At 37.8% G+C, this 23,641-nt stretch overlaps 1 protein-coding gene across 7 annotated transcripts in view; it reads right to left on the bottom strand.

The window, feature by feature from the left end:
• The window catches only part of LOC129245546 (uncharacterized), a 65,520-nt gene that overhangs the window by 31,810 nt on the left and 10,069 nt on the right, over positions 1-23,641 (bottom strand). The window lies entirely within an intron of this gene.

Genomic DNA, 23,641 nt, shown 5'->3' with positions numbered 1-23,641 from the left:
TTTGCCTGCCGAGGAGCGGCCGTTATTAGAAACAACTTTTTCCTCGTTTTGTATATCTCCGAAATTCGAATGGCAGTCACGCACAAACCCATTCGGCTACGGCGGCCACCGCTCATACATATGTAGGTATTATTAACTGACGTAGGTTGGTATTGAAAATAGGTGAAATCGGTCAATAACCATGTCCAACTCTTATTCCAAAAAGTACAAGTGATAAATATTTCTTTAAATATTGCTGAATTGCAGATTCAATCGGGAAGTTATGAAAATCAGAGGGAGAGAACTCAACTGAATACATCATATTTTTAGAATAGTCAATATCTAAAAAAAATTTTTTAAAATATTCCAACGCTGTACAGCCTTTCTTCCTTGGAGCGTCCGTTTTGGTGTATCAGCCGTTGCAAAACGTACGTTTTTGTTACCCAACTCGCCAGTCTGTCATTTAACCTGCGGGTGTTAAAAATACCCAATTTTTCATGCCACAGCTGAAAATGTTTCTGCATAGCCTTTGCGTCATTGCTAAAGATGGCACAAACATCACAACTGACAAACCAAGCCAAATCCGTTAGCCCATACTTACATATGTTAGCCTCGCCTAGACAGCTTTAGTCAACGTCACTGTAAACATCCCCACACCCACGCCAGTGGGCTCACTCGCATTTAATGAAATCAATATTTTACAGTTGGGAAATGTTTGGTGTAACTATTTATGTATGCATGTAGACATATCGACTAATTTATAAGTATTTAATACATACTTCCAAATAAATATTTGTTCGAAATTCTTATATTCGCACGTTGAGTGTTTTGGCTATCGTTCTACCAAGAAGATACCGATAATTCCCTTTTTCTCTTTTCATATAGTAGAAAGGCGATATCTATTGGTTGAGTTCGAAAGTAACTTAAAGTAGCATAGGCGTGTGCCGAGTAAATGGTGGGCAGTGTCGGTGGAACTTGTGGTTAAGTTGGATCTATTATTTTCCGGGCTCATTTAATGATATCGTAAATAAAATGTATGTATGCTACTGAAATTGGATGCCTTTGGGCTAAAGAAAGACGTGCACCTAAATACACACAAACATATTTACATTTATCTGTTTTTGTTATCTTAAGAAATTTCAGAGGATATTTTTTATTTTTTCGGAATTTTTTGAACACGTGTTTAAAGAGCGCGGAGTACAGGTTTTTTTTCAAAACTATTATTACTGTAATGTTCTCGATTGATTCTTATGTTTCTTTCCATTTTCTGTAATACGATTTTATTTCATACTAGCGGACCCTCACCCGCTTCGCTGGGTGAAGGAAAAATATAAATGAAAAGTGTTCTTTGTTTTTTCTTGTTTCATCATTTAATTCAAAAAAATTCAAAAATTTATTAGCAGCCACATTAACACAAACCCTGTAGTTCATAGCGAGGCTGAAATTGAAAAATCTGTTGATGACTTCACGTTTGTGATGACATCAGCTTTAGAGCACTCTAAATACCAATTAAGTCCAAAATTTGCCACAAATGTCTCCAACTCTGAAATTGAAGGACTACTACTGGAAAAAAGAAGGTTAAGAAGAGAATGGCAACAAAACAGATCCCCTGGTGCTAAGCAAAGGCTGTCTGCTGCAAATAGAAAACTGCGAAGTGCACTTCACTTGGACGAAGATCGTAAAAACAAAAACTATATTGAGAGCTTATCCAATACAAAGCACACAAATTTTTCTACATGGAAAGCAGCTAAGACCATTAAGACGCCAGTAGAAGTACAAAGCCCCCTAAGAAAACCTGACGGTACATGGGCTCGTAGCGCTGAAGATAAAGCGTCGATATTCGCCGATCATCTGAGTAATGTTTTCCAACCAAATTCTTTTGCAAATGAACAAATACTAGAAGAAAGTAGTGGCAACGCATCGTTAAACTCAGAACCAATCAACATAGCTCCTGAAGATATTCAGGCAGTTATTAACAAGAATCTTAAGGTGAAAAAGGCGCCAGGTTATGACGCAATAACACCATTAATGATAAAAAATCTACCGCAAGTCGCTATAATTGTGCTGTCTGTAATATTTAATGCAATCATCGAGGTAGGCATTTTTCCAAAGAGCTGGAAAACGTCTTTAATAATAATGATTCCTAAGCCGGGCAAAGACTTAAATGTGCCATCTTCCTATCGACCAATCAGTTTGTTGCCGTGTTTGTCAAAATTATTTGAAAACATTTTGAGAAACAAAATGATGCCGTTTTTAAACGAACGTAATATAATCCCTCCACATCAGTTTGGTTTTCGAGAACAACATGGGACAATCGAGCAAGTAAATCGGTTAACTGCGGAAATAAGAAAATGTTTTGAACTTAAAAAATACTGTTCAGCAATTTTTATAGATGTGGCACAGGCATTTGACAAAGTTTGGCATGAGGGTCTCATACATAAAATAAAACGCTGTTTGCCACCTATTACACACAAAGTTCTGGAATCGTACTTAACAAACAGACAATTCAGAGTAAAATGCAACGATTATGTGACTCATGAATATGAAATTGAAGCTGGTGTCCCTCAAGGCAGTGTACTAGGCCCAATTTTGTATTTAATTTATACTTCTGATCTGCCCGAGTGCGATAGTTTGACTATATCTACATTCGCTGACGACACCGCTGTGCTTAGTTCTCAAAATGATCCGTCTCTGGCATCTAGAGAGCTAAATAAATATCTCAGACTTTTAGAAAAGTGGCTGAAAAAATGGAGAATAAAAGTGAACGAAATGAAAAGTAAACATGTCACATTTTCGCTTAGCAGAGGAGTCTGTCCCTCGGTTACCCTTAACAACGTACGCATACCACAGTCTGATCACGTCACATACCTTGGCGTTCACCTAGATAGGCGTTTAACATGGAGACGCCACATTGAGGCAAAGCGGCTTAGTATGAGAATCAAAGCTTCAAACCTTCACTGGCTAATTAATGAGCAATCAAGATTGAGCCTTGACTGTAAAGTCCTCTTGTACAAGGCAATTTTGAAACCAATTTGGACTTATGGAATCCAATTGTGGGGAACGGCCAGCAGTTCCAGTATCGATCTTATACAGAGAGCACAGTCGAAAATTTTAAGAACCATAACTGGAGCGCCGTGGTATATAAGAAACGACAACATCCATAGGGACCTAGATGTACCGATGTAACTATCAGTTGAAATTGCAAGATCACCCGAACCCGTTCGCACGTCAACTCCTGAGTACGCAACATACGACCAGGCTTCGAAGAAATGACCTACCACCCCGATGAGTAGAGGGCCATTTGATAATTATTTATTGTAGAAAATGAGATAAAATAAAATTTTTCTTTTTAGTTCTAAGATTTGAATACTTATTGTGAGGCCTTTGAAAAGGCAGATTCAATAAACAAATAAAAAGTTAAAAAAAAAAAAAAAAAAAAAATGTAATTCATGCTCGGCCATTATTTTGTGACTTATTCTAATAACAATGTTTTATTTATTTTAGTGATTTACTCTAATGATTGTAAACTAACAACTTATTCTAAAGCCTTCTGATACAAAAAATTTTTGGTTTTATTTTCATGCGGTGTATAAATATAAGGTAACGATGGTTTCCCTACTCGAGAACATCCTACATACAGTTGCCCACTGATTGATACAATATTTCGCAACATTATGATCACTGCGCCGACTTTCAATTGCAAACGATGTGGTGGCAAGCCAGGCAAATTAAGTGAATTCAAAAATTCAATTGGATAATTCACTACATCGTCGGGATTAGTGATTGAATCAATTGATTTATAGGTGACAACTTCACCTGGAATTTGAGTCAAAATACTGGCATTGATTTCATTGACATCGACATTTTTGGCAGCTAATATATCTCTCTCGCTTAGCCACTCTTGATTTCGATAGTTTTGTGCAATATTTGGGAATACATTTTGCACTAATTTTACTCTTGATTCTATTACGGTACAAAAATTAGTTGGAAGTGTGATCATGCCTGTATTCTTATCAATTGGCTTTCGTCCATTTCCAATTTGAAACAAATGTTAGGAAAATTCAGCAGCTGTTGGATCATTCTGTAACTGCGCACGAACATTAGTAGTTAATGTGAGTTTTTGAACATATCTCCACAGATTAGAAGATTTAAGGCACGCTCTCAATTCATCAGCTGCTGTTGATTTGGGAATAAGAGGCAAAGTTTGTCGAAAATCATCGGCCAATAGAATTAGTCCACCACCAAATATGTTTGTGTTATTTCGAAAATCTTTCAGTGTTCTATTTAAGGCTTCCAGTGATTTTTTATGAGCCATCGTACATTCATCCCATACAATAATTTTACATGTTTGTAAAACCTTTCCCATTCCAGAATTTTTAGAAATGTAGCAAGTTGGTTCTTCATTTACTTGCATATTTAATGGTAATTTTAATGCAGAATGTGCAGTGCCACCGCCGTCCAATAAAGTTGCCGCTATTCCAGATGATGCCAAAGCCAATGCAATATTATTCTGTGATCGAATGGTGGCCAAAATTAACGACAACAAAAACGTTTTTCCAGTCCCACCTGGTGAATCTAAGAAGAATATTCCTCCTCGTTCATTTGCAACATTGTCTATAATTGTGTCATATGCCTGCCTTTGTTCTGTGTTTAATTTTGGTAGGTTTGTTGTTACAAATGTGTTCAGATCATTTCGATCATATTCTTTTTCACGTCTTAATTCTGCATTGTATGCATCATGCATCGGACGATGTGGTGCGATCATACCTCACTCACTCAGAGTTTTATTTGCAATCATCAGGCAAAAGTCTTCGATTTTAATTAATGCCTCATTATATAATTCATCTGTATAATTCAAATTTGGATTTGCAGTAATGCGACGTACTTGATGTAGGATATCTTCTGTCATGTATTCTTGGTACGTACTCCACAATTGTTTTGGGTTTGCTGGGAAACATGTAGCAATAATGATGGCAAATAAAGTTCTCTTTATTTGGTGTGGAGAACTTGTTGCACATGCATCCATAAGAGTTGCATCCCACTGATTATCATTTTCAAGCAAATTCAATTCTTTGCATGCTTGCTGATAAGTGCAACAAAGATGACCATTAACTCGTTTCAAACTTTCGAATGATCTTGGGCCGGGAATATCAACTAAGAGTAAACGTAAATAGAAACATTCCACTTTACTTGGATGCACAGTGTAAAGTCGTCCGATTGCATCACCCAAATGAACACCTGGATATCCATCTACAGGTATTCCTCGTTGCCTTCGTACCCAGGACCTTGATGATGCATTCCAAGTATAATATTTAGGAACATTTGAATAAAGCAATGTTCTTGCAAATGAATCTATTTCACATAAGTTGAAAAATGCAGTTAGTGTTGTTGCTGGCGGTCGTTTGGCCATTTGTTGAGCAGTATTTTCAGTGAAATCAACACTTTGTTCATTTTCTAAATGGACTGGCAAATGAATAACAGCTGGATGGCGATCATGAATCGGAAATGATAATATTCTCCAAACTGCTTCGTTGCTACTAATGTATCTTCCCATTTGGTAATTAGTAATTTCATCATTTCGAATTACAACTCCAAATACTGCCATGTCACTTCCTTTATTGATATATTTGCATATGTATTTGATGGATTTTACGGAGTTACAATATTCAACATTTATATGTGCGTTAAATTTTTTCGATAGTAATTTGGAATACGGAACTATCCAACGGTTATCGATCTCCACATTTGATTATTTATTTTCACAGTGACTAATTTTCCATTCTCTTCTGGTGATCTTCTACGGTACAATGGATATTCATCATTTCCAGTCATTGTTTCAGCAATTAATTGTCTTGGGTAGTTTTTTGAACATTTACTATCAACTATACATGGAGAATTTTGATTTAACGTACCACACGGTCCATGAATCATGTTTTTGGTTACAGTAGTTTGTAATTTCGGATCTTCATTTATATCTGGAATTTCAGCACATATAATATGATCAATTTTATCTGTGGTTAGTTTTTGTTTTAACCAAATCAAAATATGCGCATGAGGCAAGCCTCTTTTTTGCCATTCCACAGAATACATGAAACATTGTACATCTCCGTAAACTTTATGTTTTACAATGAAATCCATTAGAGACTGTAGCTTTCGTCTAAACACTCTTGCAGTAACGTCATGCCTATCAGTAGCTGATTGCCTAGTATATAAATGATTCTTAATATCATCCCATGTCGGATTGCATGTGAAAGTTATGAATAAGTCGGGTCGAACATAATTTCTGACATAACACATTGCATCTTGAGCGTATTCATGCATATGCCTGTATACAAAGGTAATGTTACCATTTGACCAATGTTATTAACGTTGGTATGGCTGTTAATTGCATCTCGTAAATGTATGTATTCGTCACAGCGTAATTTTCTTTGGTTGAATCTAATGTAATTCAATCGTTCTGTTTCTATTTTCGCATACATATCAACAATATACTGATGAAATAATTTACGACATTTTAAAATGTGATTCTCTTGATTTTCTCTTATCATGATTCTGTATGCATATTAATTCATTGCGCTTACAGTTTTATTTGTTTCTTGACCATTTGCTGGATTTATTTGTTTTATATCAATCGAATAACCATCTTCCCCACGACAGAACATAAGAGGAATTGTAATGCATCATATTTTCGATGCGTTTAATTAACACGTTGCAGTGTATCTTTTCTTCTTCTCTAGATATAACAATTGCAACCTCGTTGCTTGAAGTTGGTTGATTGTATATTATCTTCCACGACGTTCGCCGGCAGGCGTTTTATTTGCATCAATTTTAATTTTATGATTACCAGATGACAATCTTTCGATTGTTGTTTTAAAACTTTGCACCAAAACATTGTGTGTGTGTAATAAATCTTGTAACTCTCTCATAATGACTCTGTTTATATTTCTGAAAAATGCACACCGTGCTTCAAGTTCATCATCGTTGTCATTAATGAAATAAATTTGCAAAAATGTTGACTCTTGATCGGGTAGTGGTAGTAATGAACCTATTAAGCCATAATTTGTGTCCATAAAATCTAATGATTCATTAGATGTGTCAGCGAATGTTGTTTAACGTTGAAGTTTATGTATTACCTTGAACGTTGGCATGAAGTTATCGGTTATAATTTTTCCAGCACCAAAAGATGTCATTCGAAAACATGAATTATATGTGGAAATTTTTTCAAGAAAATGTTTGGAATCGGGTGATGTTCCCGATAATAATGTAGCTAATGGTTCGGGCGGATATTGTGTGTCTGGTAAAAGAACTTTTCCTGCAGCGCAACACATGCCTGGTGCTTCAGTTTTGAATCTCAATGCTTGACAAAATCCGCAAATTTTATCCATACTTCCAATGACAACGTATTTGTGAGATGAATAATCAAGTTGTGGATTATATTGAAATGCTGCACCATTCAAATTTACAGAATTGATATTTATTGGCCGATTTTGAGAACGTGACCTAGTACGACCTCTTTGTTGACTTAATCTATCAGCATGCTTTTCCTCACTTTCATTTTGTCTGTGATTTTGCACATTTCTATTGTGACGTGTTTTACGTCCGATGTTAGCATGTCTTCTACCTCTTGGCATTTCTTTTACCGAATCAAAGTGGTCTTCTTTATGTCACTCTGAGCTCTTGATTGCTACTTTTCTTGTTTTTAAACTGGAATTCAAATTAACATACTGTTAGCGCCATCTTTTAAAAATATAATTGAAATGAAATGAAAATTACACAGAAAAGAAATGGGGAATGATCAGCAAAAATAATATATATTTTTGAAATTTTTCTTGAAAATATCTACGGAAAGTGTGAAAACAATCTCTTTTCTTAAATATCTTAAGTAAAAACTTCTAAAATATTAATTATTTTTGCCAATTTCTGTTCTTGCCAATTTTTTCTTCTCTTAAATATTTCTGACGCACTTTTTTTTATCTCTTTGGTTGATGCCTGGAAACTGCTTCACTTGAACACTTTACCAAATAAAACACTTTCTTGTTAGTTTTAACACTTACTTTCACTATGCACTATTACTGATAACCTTTGTTAATCTTCTAAGAAAACGACCTTGCTTAAGTACTTTTTTAGCGACGACCTGTTCAGGTTCGTTGAGCTAATGGTTTTGCTTCGGTTATCCCGAAGTGTGGGTGTAAAGAAGAAGTATTTAAGCAAAGTGTTAAGTTAGTCACAGCAGCATTGTGTTACGATTAATTATTGCAGGCGGTCAGCTACAGCTGTGCCTGCTAATTTGTATGTTTCTATTCTATGCGAATGCAGGCGTGCAGCCACTGCTGTATGTATATATGTAAGTATATGTATGTATGTTTGCATTCCATTGAAATGTATGTAATGGAATGAAAATTTAGGCATAAATACTGCTGCGTTAACTTGTACATATGTGTGTAAAATGTACGCTCCATGCAACCGTTTACAATAACAACCACACGCGTAAAAAGAACGCTGCCTCGTGTATACTGTGTGTTGACGAAGAAGTAAAGGAGATTTTAACCAAACATAGTTACACACCTTCTCCACATGTGTATCTTCAATGTGGCAAAGTTTGGTTAAAATCGGTTGAGCCATTCTCCGTAAAGTTCATCACAACGCGAAAACCGGCTGAAGTTTTATGTTTTTCATTAACATTTATCAACAACTTACAATGGATAGTCATGTGGTTCAAACATATCCTATGGTTATCCAGGTCCACGTTTTGGTCTATATCTCGAGACCCTAGTTACGGAGGGGCATTAAAAATACTTATACTATAGCAATCATCAACAGCTCCCATTTGCTACCCATATTGTACAAACACATCCTTAAGTTATCGGGGTCCACATTTTGCCGATATCTCGAGACCCTAGTCACGGAGCGGCATCAAAAATACTCTATACTATAGCAATCATCAGCAGCTTCCATTTGCTACCCATATTGTACAAACACATCCTAGGGTTACCCGGGCCCACGTTTTGGCCTATATCCCGAGACCCTAGTCACGGAACGGTATGAAAAATACTCTATACTATAGAAATCATCAACAGCTTCCATTTGCTACCCATATTGTACAAACACATCCTAGGGTTACCCGGGTCCACGTTTTGGCCTATTTCTCGAGACCCTGGTATCCGATTCTTAAAATTTCAAAACACAAACCATCTACTGAATAGTCCAAACAAAGCCTAAAAATTTGGTTAAAATCGGTTGAGCCATTCTCCGTAAAGTTCATCACGACGCGAAAAACGGCTGAATTTTTATATATTACTAGCAAACCCGGCCCGCTTCGCTGGGCACACTAAAATAGAATAGATATGGTTTAGAACAGAAAAGATATGGTTTTCATATTATTTATTTCTTTATTATTTATTCAAGCGCTTTGGCATAAAAAATATTTTTTGTTTTTCTATTTGTTTTTGAGTAAATATAAAATATAAATTGAAAATCATAAGTACATACCCATACTGTACATAAACAACCAAAGGTTACCCGGCTCCACGTTTTGACCTATATCTCGAGACCCTAGTCACGGAGCGGCATGAAAAATACTCTGTACTAAAGCATTCACCAACAGCTTCAATTTGAGATCCATATTGTACAGACACATTCTAGGTTCCACGTTTTGGTCTCTATCTCGAGACCCTAGTCACGGAGCGGCACGAAAAATACTCTGTACTAAAGCATTCACCAACAGCTTCAATTTGAGATCCATATTGTACAAACACATTCTAGGTTCCACGTTTTGGTCTCTATCTCGAGACCCTAGTCACGGAGCGGCATGGTTTAATTCGGTGCAAAGACACGCCCGGTTAGCGAACACACACAAAAAGTTGACTTTATTTTATATATAAGACTAGCAAACCCGGCCCGCTTCGCTGGGCACACTAAAATAGAATAGATATGGTTTAGAACAGAAAAGATATGGTTTTCATATTATTTATTTCTGTATTCTCATATTATTTATTTCTTTATTCAATACCACGTTTTGGTCTCTATCTCGAGACCCTAGTCACGGAGCGGCATGAAAAATACTCTGAACTAAAGCATTCACCAACAGCTTCGATTTGATATCCATATTGTAGAAACACATTCTAGGCTCTACGTTTTGGTCTTTATCTCGAGACCCTAGTCACGGAGCGGCATGAAAAATACTCTGAACTAAAGCATTCACCAACAGCTTCCATTTGATACCCATATTGTACATACACATCCGAAGGTTACCCGGGTCCACGTTTTGACCTATATCTCGAGACCCCAGTCACGGAGCGGCTTGAAAAATACTCTGAACTAAAGCATTCACCAACAGCTTCGATTTGATATCCATATTGTACAAACACATTCTAGGCTCCACGTTTTGGTCTCTATCTCGAGACCCTAGTCACGGAGGGGCAGGAAAAATACTCTAAACTAAAGCATTCACCAACAGTTTCCATTTGATACCCATACTGTACATACACATCCGAAGGTTACCCGAGTCAACATTTTGACCTATATCTCGAGACCCTAGTCACGGAGCGGCATGAAAAATACTCTGAACTAAAGCATTCACCAACAGCTTCCATTTGATACCCATATTGTACATACACATCCGAAGGTTACCCGGGTCCACGTTTTGACCTATATCTCGAGACCCCAGTCACGGAGCGGCATGAAAAATACTCTGAACTAAAGCATTCACCAACAGCTTCGATTTGATATCCATATTGTACAAACACATTCTAGGCTCCACGTTTTGGTCTCTATCTCGAGACCCTAGTCACGGAGGGGCATGAAAAATACTCTAAACTAAAGCATTCACCAACAGTTTCCATTTGATACCCATACTGTACATACACATCCGAAGGTTACCCGGGTCAACATTTTGACCTATATCTCGAGACCCTAGTCACGGAGCGGCATGAAAAATACTCTGTACTAAAGCATTCACTAACAGCTTCCAATTGATATCCATATTGCACAAACACATTCTAGGGTCCACGTGTTGGTCTCTATCTCGAGGCCCTTGTCACGGAGCGGCATGAAAAATACTCTGTACTAAAGCATTCACCAACAGCTTCCATTTGATACCCATATTGTACATACACATCCGAAGGTTACCCGGGTCCACGTTTTGACCCATATCTCGAGCCCTATCCACCAATAGGCATCCAAACTATACGTAAACCATCTTCAATACCTACTTAACAATGTGTGTAAGTTTGGTTTAATTCGGTGCAAAGACATGGCCGGTTAGCGAACACACACAAAAAGTTGACTTTATTTTATATATAAGATATATATTTACAATATATATTTATTATATATACTTATAATGTGCATGACTTATTATATATGATACATTTTTCGCAGATTGAAGCGGAAATTTAAAAGTAATAATTGAGGTCATTTTATCGAAATGGGATAGTCATAGAGAAATCAAGCAGGCTGTAATTGGATAGTGAATTATAGTCTCAAAGTGTGTGAATAGCGCATCAGTAGAAAATTTAGTCTTATAGTTTCCCCATAAAAGTGGCAATCCACGTCGAACTGGACTGTCGATACCATTAACTGTCCTTCTTTTTTTTAGAGGTTTTAAATTAATTAGCTTTAGCCGAAAATTATAAGATGGAAGAAGGGCCTGAAATCATGGGGAACGGAATGCCTGCTTAAGAAATATTTTTTGAATGCGCTCAATTCTATTCATGGAAATTAACGCACTCCGTGCACGAAACACCTATTGATAGAAAAAGTTAGTTTCTAATAGCGGTTGCCCCTCGGCAGGCAGTGGCAAACCCCTGAGTGTATTTCTGCTATGAAAAAGTTCCTCATAAAATACCATTTGCCTTTCGGATGCGGCTTAAAGTTGTAGGTGCCTCTATTTGTGCAATAAAATTAAGACGCAAACCACAAATAAGAGAAGGAGCTCGTCCAAACACCCAATAAAGAATGTAAGAGCCAATCTATATATAAGGTTGTCAAAAAAGTCTTGCGGTATTTCTGCAAGCTTGTCTTTGCAAGCGCGTAGTTCTAGTTGTATTCGTCGCATCGGTTCACGTTAGAGCTTTTTGGAAAGCTCTTTTCACGTGCTAACACGTGTTTGATTAATTGTTGTTTGCTTTTAGTCGTTCGTGAGTTATAGCGTCGCAAACATGGAGCAAAATAAAGAGAAAATACGGCATATTTTACAGTACTACTACGATAAAGGCAAAAATGTATCTCATGCTGCCAATAAAATTTGTGCAGTTTATGGACCCGATACAGTTTCCATTTCCACCGCACAACGATGGTTTCAACGTTTTCGTTCTGGTGCAGAGGTGATCGAAGATGCGCCACGGTCCGGAAGGTCTGTCGTCGAAAATTGCGATAAAATCGCTGAATTGATCGAAAGAGACCGGCATAGTAGCAGCCGTAGCATCGGCCAAGAGCTGGGCATGAGTCATCAAACCGTTATAAACCATTTGAAGAAGCTTGGATTCAAAAAGAATGGGTGCCACACGACTTGACGCAAGAAAACATTTTTGCCCGTATAGATGCATGCGAATCGCTTCTGAATCGCAACAAAATCGACCCGTTTTTGAAGCGGATGGTGACTGGCGATGAAAAGTGGGTCACTTACGACAACGTGAAGCGCAAACGGTCGTGGTCGAAAAGCGGGGAAGCTGCCCAGACGGTGGCCAAGCCTGGATTGACGGTCAGGAAGGTTCTTCTGTGTGTTTGGTGGGATTGGCAGGGAATCATCCACTATTAGCTGCTCCCCTATGGCCAAACGCTCAATTCGGACCTGTACTGCCAACAACTGGACCGCTTGAATGCAGCACTCATGCAGAAGAGGCCATCTTTGATCAACAGAGGCCGAATTGTCTTCCATCAGGACAACGCCAGGCCACACACATCTTTGGTGACGCGCCAGAAGCTCCGGGAGCTCGGATGGGAGGTTCTTTTGCATCCACCGTATAGTCCGGATCTCGCACCAAGTGATTACCACCTATTTCTGTCCGTGGCGAACGAGTTTGGTAGTCGGAAGTTGTCCAAAAGAGAGTCCTGTGAAAATTGGCTCTCCGAGTTTTTTGACAATAGGGAAGCGAGCTTCTATAAGAGGGGCATTATGAAGTTGGCATCTCGTTGGGAACTCATCATCGAACAAAACGGCGCATATTTGACTTAAATCGCATTATTATAACCAATTTCATGAACAATTCAAAATTCAATAAAAATACCGCAAGACTTTTTTGACAACCTTATATATAAAAATGAAATGATGTTCGTTTGTCCGCATTTTTTTGGGCCGATACGAGGCCAATTTTATTCGTTCTTTTTTCATATTATAGGGATCCACTAGGGGAAGGTTTTTAGCAAAAAAAAATTTCTTTTAAATATTTTCTTCATATAAAAAAAAGAAAAAATCAAAATATTGTCCAAAACAAAACTTGCTCAATTGTTAGATTAAAGTAAGTTTCGAATCGACATTCATTTTATGTGTAATTTTATGTGTACAACTTTTTTTGAATTTTTTGTATTTGTATTGTGATACAGAAATGTATTGTATACAGAAATTTCAAATGATTCGAATGAAACATTTTTTTTTTATTTTTATTTCTTCCATAAAATATTACACCTGTCGTTAGACAATAAGTAATTTGATTTACAAAAAGATGGAATGAGAGTGATATTGAAGGGCCAATGCCCCCAAGCTCATTTAGAAGAAATATATACATATTATTTAAAAACAAGTGGTTAACAAACAATGATATATACGATTAGTTGAGAATTGATTACAAGGATTTTGCAAGGTCTGTTGGTGTTTGACGGTTAAGCCGACTTTGGGTAGATTTTTCTTTATTTGGTAGTCTTCTCATCATAGGATTTGTATGCGTTAATAGTCTATTTATGTGTCTTCTGCTAGCGCTTTGTATTGTTTCATCAATAGTATCGATGTCAAGGTCGCGATGAATATCTGCGTTAGGTATGTACCAAGGTGCATTAGTTAAGGTCCTAAGTATTTATGAAAATAATGTTTCAATTCAATTGAGCAATGCTTTCTTTGACCAATTCTATATGGAAATGAATGCGTTTGCAAACGATGTTTTCGCCTATGAACAAATGTTGGAATCGGATGAAAAAGGAATGAAACGCGAAATGATAAAAAAAATTCTTGGAAAATTTAAAATGAATGGTGCTTCATTGGAAAAATTCAAAGGTAATAAGAACATACACAAGATAAAGTTAGAATTCGAATTTTTAGATTTATTTTGTTTATTTCTAATTTTTTCAGAAGTACACCACACAACAACTCATTCCAACTCTGATTTTGAATTGGAATTGGTGATCGATAATTTTGTCACTATAATGGTCAATGGAAATTTGCGTGTATCAGACCCTGCATATTATTTACCATATCAACTTTTTATGGAACATATGGACCAAATGAACACAAAAAAATAATTTAGTTTTGTTTTGATTTTTTGCAACATTTTGGTTTTCAGTTAATACAATAAAAACAATACTGTTTTTTCGTGAACACAAAATTGTAAATTTATTACGTTGTTTGTTTAGAATTTTTTTAGAAAAAAAGTAAATTTTTTGGTTTTGAGGAAATTTGTTTATTGTTGCTATTTGTGAAAGCGTAGATATTTGTAAGTATTTGACTATAATCCTAAAAGTTAATGGAATACCACTATGACACATAGAAAACATTTTTTCAAAGGGGTGTTTTTCGAAAATTATAAAAAAAATTGCTTTCAAAAATTTTGAAGAAATAAAGTAAAATAAAAAAATTTCGAAAGCATGAAATTTTTTCAAAACCAACTTTTCCTCAAAAAGATAAAAGAAATTTCTTCGAAGAGGTGTTTTTCTAAAATTACAAAAAAAAAAAATTTCAAAAATTTTAAACAAATAAAATAAAATAAAACTTTTTCAAGGGTATGAAATTTTTTCAAAACAAAATTTTCTGAAAACCAAACAAAATTAAAAAAAAAATGGTGTTTTCAAAGCATTTCATATTCCACTATTAATAAAGAATACATTTTTTCGAGGGGGTGTTTTTCAAAGCGGAAAAAAATCTTTTTTAACAAATCAATTTAAACTTTTACAAAAGCATGAAATTTTTTCAAGAACAAAATTTTCTCAAAAACGTTAAATTAAAAAAAAATAGTTTTTTCAAAATATTTACAATAATTTTCAGCAATTAACTGAGAAGAAATTTGTTAGAGCGAAGTGTTTTTCAAAACTTCAAAAAACACTTTTTAACCAAAAAAAATTAACCTTTTTTCAAAAACAACAGGAATGATAACATTGCCTTACAATTTCTGCACTTTTGCACAGTCTAAAGAGGCTTGATACAGAGTGTATTTCCAAACATAGTTCAACATTACAAAAAACATGATTGACTCAGCGAAAGAGCAATTTTAGCTGGGAAAAATAAGGACGTCAATGATATAAATTCAGCTATTTTAGATCAAATACCTGGTGACATAGTTGCGTATAAGTCAATGGACACTATTACTGATCAAGATGAGGTCGTAAATTATCCAACTGAATTCTTAAACTCACTCGATTTGCCAGGCTTACCACCTCATAATTTACGATTAAAAATTGGAGCACCGATTATTATGCTGCGCAATAGTAATGTGCCCCGACTTTGCAACGGTACCAGACTCGCTGTGAAGAAGCTAATGGGTAACGTTATCGAAGCAACAATTTTGAAAGGGAAGTACAAAGGAGAAGACATTTTGATACCCTGAATTCCACTGATTCCGGCGGATTTACCATTCGATTTCAAACGTTTGCAGTTCCCTATTCGCCTTGCCTTCGCTATGAGAATTAATAAGGCGCAAGGACAGTATCTACAAATGTGCGGTATTAATTTAGAATACCCAATTTTTTCTCATGGACAATTGCATGTAACTTGCTCACGAGTTGGCAAACCATCGTCATTATTCACGCGAAAGATGAAAAAACCAAAAACGTTGTCTACCAAAAAGTGTTACAATAAAGTTCGAATGAAATTGTATCAAAGAATTTGCTTTTTTTCGTATTAATTTTATTCTCTTTCAGCAAATCATTGAATTTATCGTCTAGCGAAGCGGGCGAGGGTACGCTATTATCTATATATATAAAAATGAATTGCTGTTCGATAGTCTCGCTAAAACTCGAGAACGGCTGAACGGATTTATCTTATATTGGTCTTGAATTATTCGTGGAGGTCTAGGGAAGGTTTAAAAGGTGAGAAAAATTCGAATAAAGATATAGGTCAAAACGTGGACCCGGGTAACCTTCGGACGTGTATGTACAATATGGGTATCAAATGGAAGCTGTTGGTGAATACTTTAGTTCAGAGTATTTTTCATGCCGCTCCATGACTAGGGTCTCGAGGTAGAGACCAAAACGTGGACCCTAGAATGTGTTTGTACAATATGGATATCAAATCGAAGCTGTTGGTGAATGCTTTAGTTCAGAGTATTTTTCATGCCGCTCCGTGACTGGGGTCTCGAGATATAGGTCAAAACGTGGACCCGGGTAACCTTTGGTTGTGTATGTACAATATGAGTATCAAATGAAAGCTGTGGATAAGTGCTTTAATACGGGTTAATTTTCATACCTATTGATGACTAGGGTCTCGAAATATATGCCAAAACGTGGACCCGCCGTGTCTTTGCACCGAATTAAACCAAACTTATGCACATTGTTAAGTAAGTATTGAAAATGGGTTTCGTAAAGTTTGGTTGTAATTCGGAGCACTGGCAACGGGTACAACGTTCTTTTGATCCAGTCATAATGTCGCTTACTTTTTTTAACGCTTGGGGCGGAACTGAACTGTCAAATTGACAGTGTGAGTTACAATGTGTCAATATTTCTTTCTGATTTGGATGCCATAAGGAAAAAACGTAAGTGCAATATGTAAAAATTGTTTGTGAATTTTTTTGGAGTGGATTTTGGAACAATGAATAACTTCTTACGAAATTTGAGAATTTAATGTGAAATCCTAATGAAATTATGTGTGAATGAAATTTTTTTCGTTTTTTTTTTGAAAAATATAAATGGATAATGGTTAAAAAAGCTCCAATGCTTAATAAAACATATAAATTGAAACGAAAAATTCATGGATGATCAGGAAAAAATACGATTGTTTCTTAGTTATTGCGTTGATTTGAAATTTAAAAACAATCTTCTTTTTTCCTGATTTTCAATTTATATTTTATATATATTTTATATTTACTCAAAAACAAAAAGAAAAACAAAAAATATTGTTTATGCCAAAGCGCTTGAATAAAGAATAAAGAAATAAATAATATGAAAACCATATATTTTCTGTTCTAAACCATATCTATTCTATTTTAGTGTGCCCAGCGAAGGGGCCGGGTTTGCTAGTATATATATATATATATATATATATATATATATATATATGTATATACTTAGCCCTTCCATAGGTTCTGCTACAAGTTAAGTCCGTTCGAGATATGAAACTATAATACTTTTTTTGTTTTTGGAATTCGGAAATGCCTGCATCCTCGACCCAATCCAAGGTAGACAAACCTTTGCCTGACAAGGCAGAGGCTAAGGGACCTCAAATGTCGAATGACAATCTTCCGTCAACGTCTGGCGAATCATTCGCGAGAATGGCAGCAAAGGCAATGACGGTGGAGATACATACCGACAAACAAGATGGTCTACTGTCCAAAGGGCAACAAGACTATCTTGACAGCTACCTTTGGAAAGCTATCGGTGAGTCGAAAGACGCGCCGACGTTCGAGGGGAAAAGCGTGGTGGACGGCATCGTAAAGGTGCACTGTTCCAATGCTTTTTCCCGAGAATGGCTAGAAAAAGCGATAGCAAAGATTCCAGCCTGCGAAAACAGCAAGTTTATTCTTGTTGAGAGTAGCAAAGAAAGGCTGGTATGAGCGAGTGTCTGGATTCCGGGTCCTTCCTGTAATTCAGCAGAACTCCTCAAACGCATCCGTGTTCAGAATAAGGATCTTGACACGACTCTCTGGAGAGTATACTCGTGCACCAGGCAGAAATCCGCTACCACTTCGGAGGCGGGTTCCCACCTGGTACTGGGCATCGATCTTGGGCCCCTCGAAGTACGGGTGCCGTCCTCACCTACATCTGGGGCGGATCCAGTTCCGTGTCCAGGACAAGGTGGAGGACAAAGCGTAAATATACTCAGTCTCATGACTGAAGTAATATTTACACAGATTAATCTGCAGCATAGCAAAGCGTCTACGGCTCTCTTGTGCCGTAGGCATGCAAAACTGCAAACAAACCCACACATAATACTTATACAAGAACCATGTGTATGTCACAAGCGTATCTGTGGTCTAAGTGCTATGTCGTGGGGACAAATACTTCATTGTGAAGGGAATGTGAGACCGCGAGCATGCATTATCATGCCGAGGTTGATCGAAAACACGATGTTAAAAGAGCTATGCTCCGGAGATATCGTTGCTGCAAAAATAAAGTACTTGAAAAGTGGGAACAGTGTCGAAGCTATCATAGTTTCGGCCTACCTACCCTACGACTCTTTACAGCCACCTCCTTCGAGGGAGCTAAGAGAAGTGTTCAAGTACGCAGAATCCAATAATCTGGGGCTAATAGTGGGCTGTGACGCAAATTCACAGAACATTGTGTGGGGAAGCAGCAAATGCAACCCCAGAGGTCTCAAGTTACTGGATTTTATCCTGTCATCCGATTTGGTCATCCAAAACACTGGTAACAAACCAACTTTTGTGACCAGAAGGAGACAAGAGGTGATTGATTTAACACTTACCAATAGGTCAGTTGGAAATAAAATCAACCGATGGCGAGTTTTGGAAGAGGACTCTCTTTCTGATCATCGTCTTATCGAATTCCGACTGGGAATTGACACAATATCAATACCTTCCGGTAGGAATCCTCGAAATATGGACTGGGACAGGTATGGTGAGCTTGTAACAGAGCGATTACCAAACCTGAAAAAACTCAAATCAGCAGAAATGATTGAAGACGCTACTAAGAAATTAGAAGGTACTTTAATCAATTGCTTTGAGGAACTGTGTCCACTCAGGCAAAGCAGACAGGGGAAAGCGGTTCCTTGGTGGAACCCTGAACTGTCGAAGCTTCGTGTACGGTCCAGGACACTTCTTAATAAGGCCTTGAAGACCAGAAGAGGACTGGGCCAATCATCGACTTACACAGAGAGAATATAAGAAAAAAGTACGGCAAGCCAAACTTGAATCCTATAGAAATTTCTGCAGTAACGTCGAAGAAATGAGGGAAACAGCGAGACTCTGTAAGGTCCTTCATTTAGACCGCTCAGTAAGGCTGGATTCCATTCGAAAACCTGATGGTTCATACACCATTTCCAAATCGGAAACGTTTAATGCTCTACTCGAAACCCATTTTCCGGGTAGTAGAACTCTCTCTGAAGCTGAGAGTGGCATGAACAATGACGGTGGCAACGGTGGAACCTCTAGGTACAGCTGGTATATTGATAGTCGGATAGTGACAAGGGAATCGATAAGGTTTTCCTTATCTTCCTTTGAGAACTTTAAGTCCCCTGGACCTGACGGAATATATCCAGTAATGCTTAAAAAAGGAGGAGACAGGCTGATCGAGGCCCTGAAAAGGATCTTCACAGTCTGTCTTGCATTTGGTTATATACCATCCCAATGGCGACGCGTAAGAGTAGTATTTATTCCAAAACCAGGAAAAGATGACTATTCCCTAGCAAAAAGTTTTAGACCAATCAGTTTGACATCGTTCATGTTGAAAAGTCAGGAACGAGTTGTGGAGAAACATATTCGAGTGGGGGTATTGCCGAGGAGTCCACTCAGTAGAAATCAACACGCTTACCAGAGTGGAAAATCATGTGAATCAGCCTTACACGATCTTGTTAGCAAGATTGAAGCTGGGCTGGAAGCTGACGAATACACAATGGGCGTGTTCGTGTACATTGAGGGGGCTTTTGATAATGCCACTTTCGGCTCGATATGTTCTTCTGCCGAACGACACGGAGTTAATCAAGCCATTATAAAATGGATATACTCCATGCTCTCTGAGAGGCTGTTAACCGCTGGTGGGAGCGGCGACGAGCAAATCGCAGTCAGGGCCAAGCAAGGATGACCCCAAGGGGGTGTTCTTTCTCCGCTGCTGTGGTGCTTCGTCGTCGACTCCCTATTAGCGGAGATGCAGGAACTCGGCTTTCACGTCCAAGCATATGCGGACGACGTCTGTGCGCTAGCATCGGATAAATCCTTAAGGAGGCTTTGCACGAAAGTGCAGAGGATTCTTGACAAAATCGATGATTGGTGCATGAGACAAGGTCTTTCCGTTAATCCGAACAAAACAACCATAGTCTTGTTTACGAGAAAACGGAAATTGGATGGACTCAGTCTACCAACACTGAAAGGTGTGACACTTGGAGTAATCTTGGATAAGAAGCTGACCTGGGAGACACACGTTTCACTGAAGGTGAATCGTGCATTGAAGATTTTTCAGCAATGCCGTAGAGCCTTTGGCAAAACTTGGGGTCTGGAACCTGCTGTGGTCCTATGGATATACACGGCACTTATCAGACCAATCATCACTTACGCTTCTGTGGTCTGCTGGCGACGGAGCATGGTTAAGTCCACAATCCGGGAACTATACAGGCTGCAAAGAAGTGTATGTTTATGTGGATCTTAAGATACAACAGGAAGCAATAAAAGCAATGTGTAGACTCCATAAATATGGTTTCTGGCACGAAGATGGAACTTCGGGACACAGAGAAATCTTTAAGTTGCTGTCGGAGCAGTATCCACTGTTTTTGGCACCTAAAGATGACCTGATACCCACAGTTTCATTCGGAAGGAAATTTAATGTCAGATTTCCATTGCGTGAGCAATGGAGCAATCCAGAATGCATGCAGGGAGGTTTGACGGATATTTTCTTTACCGATGGGTCCAAGACTCAAATAGGGTCTGGAGCCGGATGGTACTTAAACGATAGTAATAAGTATCACTATGCTATGGGGGGAATGGCAACTGTTTTCCAAACAGAAGTTTTTGCCATCCTAAAAGTGGCCGAATGGATAATCGAGAGGAGATGGAGCGGGAAACAGACTGGAGTCTTCAGTGACAGTCAGGCTGCATTGAAGGCCCTGGAGAACGCGAAGCAAACCTCGAAGATTGTTCAAGAATGTAAGAAGAAGCTTAATTCTGTCGCAAGACAAAACAGGCTTGTACTTATATGGGTTCCGGGACACTCCGGTGTTCAAGGAAACGAAATTGCCGACGAATTGGCCAACCGTGGATCAGCGGTGCCCCCACAGGGGCCAGAACCAATAATCGGAATCAGTCCCGCAGGAATCAAGAATTGGATCAACGATTATGTAGGCAATCTACATAAAGAGCGATGGTCCGGTCTAGAACGCTGCAGAACTGCAAAGTGTTTTGTGATAAGTCCGAACAGAAAACTGTCAAACTTTCTACTAAAACTTAGAAGGAAAGACATTCGGTTGATGGTCGGCATCATTACAGGACACAACCCATGGGGTCAGCATATGACCACCATTGGAATCATCGAGGACCCGGTATGCCTGTCATGCTTGGAGGAGGCGGATAGCACTGAGCACTTTCTCTGTGAGTGTCCTGCCTTTGCTAGAGCGCGACTACGGGTATTGGGTTCCGATGTCATGGGAATGGGTAATATTCGTTCTCTAAAACTGGAGGATATTTACAGATTTGCCAAAGAATCTGGAAAATTCTCACAGGACTAACTATCTCTATCTCTGTCTCTATTCTTTCCTATCGCTTTCTCTGATACTTTTCTCCCTCCCTCCTTGACTATCTACCCCCTTTCCAGAGCTTTAAATACAATGGGCTTTTTAGCCTGAGTGTTTTAGGAGCCATCAAATCTCCTGGTGCTCCTTGGCTCGACCTCTTCAAATTCAATTCAAAATAATACTTTTTTAATGAACTTAGTTTTATTTAATCATGTAAATATCAAAGAACAAAAATTTAATTTTCATTCGATATGGTCGTCATTTGCTTTTACACAAACCTTCTAACGATTAGGCTATTCAGCTATTGCAGCACACACGAGCTCGAGCCAAAGATTGTTTGAGACTATCCAAAATTCTGAGGTCTTCGATGGACTCAGATCTGGACTTCCAGACGGTCAATCTTCTGCGGCTATGAGCCCAGAAATATTGTTTTTTAGCCACTTCCGAGTGGTTTTCTCTTATGGGCTGGAGCGGAATCTACTACTTCACTACGCCTTCTAAGACATCCCTCTGGTACACTTTTGCCCCGGTCTTAATCCCTTTTTCGCAAAAATGAAAAGATGTGACGCCTTCACAAGACACTCCGCACCAAACCATTATGGAGGCTGGGAGTGCCCTCGCTGAAGCCTTGGCACAATATATTTTACGTCTTTAGAAGTTTTAGCATAGATTTTGTCGTTCCGTCTATTAAAAACTTATTCAACAGCGAAAATTTTCTCATCTGTGAAAAGAATAAGCTGCTTGCATCTGTCGAATCTAATTTTGTTCAAGCGTGTTGTCAAAAGATGACCAGTTGAGTGCTAGATGTAGAGATCATCTCTAATTAGTCTCGGCATGGATCTGGTCGATACATTCATTTCACAGGACATGATTTCCTACTTTCTAAGGGGACTTCCGCGAAATCTCACTTGCACTTTTACCACACTTATGTAATGCAATCATTTCAATGCGATTTTCCTTAGCTTCTCACTCCATTGTTAACAAGCGAAATTTGCCACGAAACTGAGTATAATTTATGAGTAGACAATGCATACGAACAAAAGAAAAAATACCAGAACTTTTTTCTGCGAATTTGTTCCCATCGTATGCATTGAAAAATTTGTCACAGAATTTATGGCAAGGGATCCTTTAAGTAGGACCTTAATTATTTTGATAGCTAGGCGGCGATTTATTTTTTGGCTATTTTTGAATATATGGTAAAGCTGGCCATATCAGTTCGGCGAGTAGTCATGCGGTGGACTTTATAAAATTCAACTAACTCCCTTAGCGTTATATGACGTTTTCACGAATCGTTCAAGACCGGGTGCGGCATCTTCTTAATTTTTGTCGCCCAGGCGGCTTAAGATTCAATCAATAAAAATAAAATATAGCTTAAAAAAACTAAAAAAACACGCTTTTATTGCTAATCGAACTAAAAAGTAGAAAATAAATTTTAATGACAAAGGGACCTATAATGAAGTAATAGCAAATCGAAGGATCAGTCATAGTCAACTACCTCAGAACAGAATTATAACAAAAATTAAGATACAAATAGAGTAATTCAAATTAGAGTTAAAAGCGTGGGATGCTTGATATAGTAAATATTACAATCATTCTATTGGCAACTACCTATGTACAGAGGGTTATGAAAGTGAAGCAAAATGCAAGAATAAATTACGATTTTTCATTTTACAACCAAATTCACCTTAATTTTTGCCCACAGGTAAAAAAAGAAAATATTAATCCTGGCAATCCCAATAGGGATAATGGACATTTTTTATCAAATTATTGCATTGTCATCGGTCCTTGATAGGTGTGCAAAATTTCAAGTCGATCAGATGTTTAGAAGCCAGTGAAAATTAAGCTCAAAGATTCCGTTACATACATATGTACATACATACATACATACAACCCGTCCTAATAAAAGTGTGT

Source organism: Anastrepha obliqua, chromosome 1 (genome assembly GCF_027943255.1).
Source record: "Anastrepha obliqua isolate idAnaObli1 chromosome 1, idAnaObli1_1.0, whole genome shotgun sequence".
Taxonomy (NCBI): Eukaryota; Metazoa; Arthropoda; class Insecta; order Diptera; family Tephritidae; genus Anastrepha; species Anastrepha obliqua.
This window is presented reverse-complemented; position numbering and strand designations above follow the sequence as displayed.